Source organism: Olea europaea, unplaced genomic scaffold (assembly GCF_002742605.1).
Source record: "Olea europaea var. sylvestris unplaced genomic scaffold, O_europaea_v1 scaffold40584, whole genome shotgun sequence".
Classification (NCBI taxonomy): domain Eukaryota; kingdom Viridiplantae; phylum Streptophyta; class Magnoliopsida; order Lamiales; family Oleaceae; genus Olea; species Olea europaea.
The window spans coordinates 1-1,045 of record NW_019260246.1 but is presented as its reverse complement, the minus strand read 5'-3'; the positions used below and the strand labels follow the sequence as shown (position 1 = coordinate 1,045).

The 1,045-nt window shown below is 36.5% G+C and overlaps 1 long non-coding RNA gene across 1 annotated transcript; it reads right to left on the bottom strand.

The window, feature by feature from the left end:
• Window positions 1–237: 237 nt before the first annotated feature.
• LOC111387495 lies at window positions 238–1,045 on the bottom strand. Its single transcript, XR_002701409.1, has 2 exons — window positions 911–1,045; window positions 238–565 (listed from the first exon to the last, which is right to left on the bottom strand). It is a non-coding gene; the product is annotated as an uncharacterized LOC111387495 (long non-coding RNA).

The window sequence follows — 1,045 nt, the reverse complement described above, 5'->3', positions numbered from 1 at the left end:
GAAGAAGGCAAGGTTGGCAGTTATGGATTTCCGGAATCCAGCAACTGGTGTTTGATGGGGTCAATCATCATGTAGTCAGAGTGAAGATCCAGTTTCTGAGGTAGCATCAAGTTTGTTTTTTGAAGATCTGTCAGGTTTTGGGTTGAGTTGGTGGTAACTTGTACTTGAAACAGATGGGAAGAATGTATTTTATAATGCTTTGCTATTCTCTTTTCTTTTCCGAGCTCAACTCTTGTGAAACAAAATTCTGACAAGTAAAATTGCATTTAAAAAATGTTGCCAATGTAGCATACAAAGTATCTCAAATGTCTCATGCACAGGGTACGGTACGTCTTTGTAGAACTGATTGAACAAAGTAAATGTCAATGGCAATAATACAAATAGAACCGTCAAGCCTCCAATTTCAAGGAATTTTTCCTCCAGGATGCGATTTAACCTGGTTGAGCTTTGTTCACCGCTTCAAGCTGTAACCTCGACCTAGTCAAGAATATAGTCTTAGTCGAGTTGTTATGGGCTGCCGGCACAAAGGGCATGATGATATGGAGACGCCACAATCCTTGCATGTCTGAAATTTCATAGCAAAATTAAATTATGAAGAGAGTAGCATATGATATAACATGGTCTAGCAATTCAGGCAATAAGCTATTTGTACATTGTACAGAAAAACCTTAAAATTGAATGCAACTTACATTTCATTTTTATTTCATCAGTCTTAGTTTTACGTAAAGCAAATATAGTCTTTTAATTCAATAGTGTGATATAATCCGAATGTCGGCCAACAGGAGCAACCACATCAAGTTATCAGATATGGTTTACATAAAACAAACCCATATGAAGAAAAGAAAATATATTTCCTACACAAATGACTCAAAATTTTCTGCAATTTGTATAACTGGTTGGAGAAGCTTACCAGATGACCACATCCAAAAGCCATGTCCTTGGGATTTGTCAAACAGATTGGGCATACCTTGACATGATAAAGGAATTTCAAATCCTTGCATACATTCAAAAAGATAAGGGTCTAACTGAGGATGAAAGATTACTT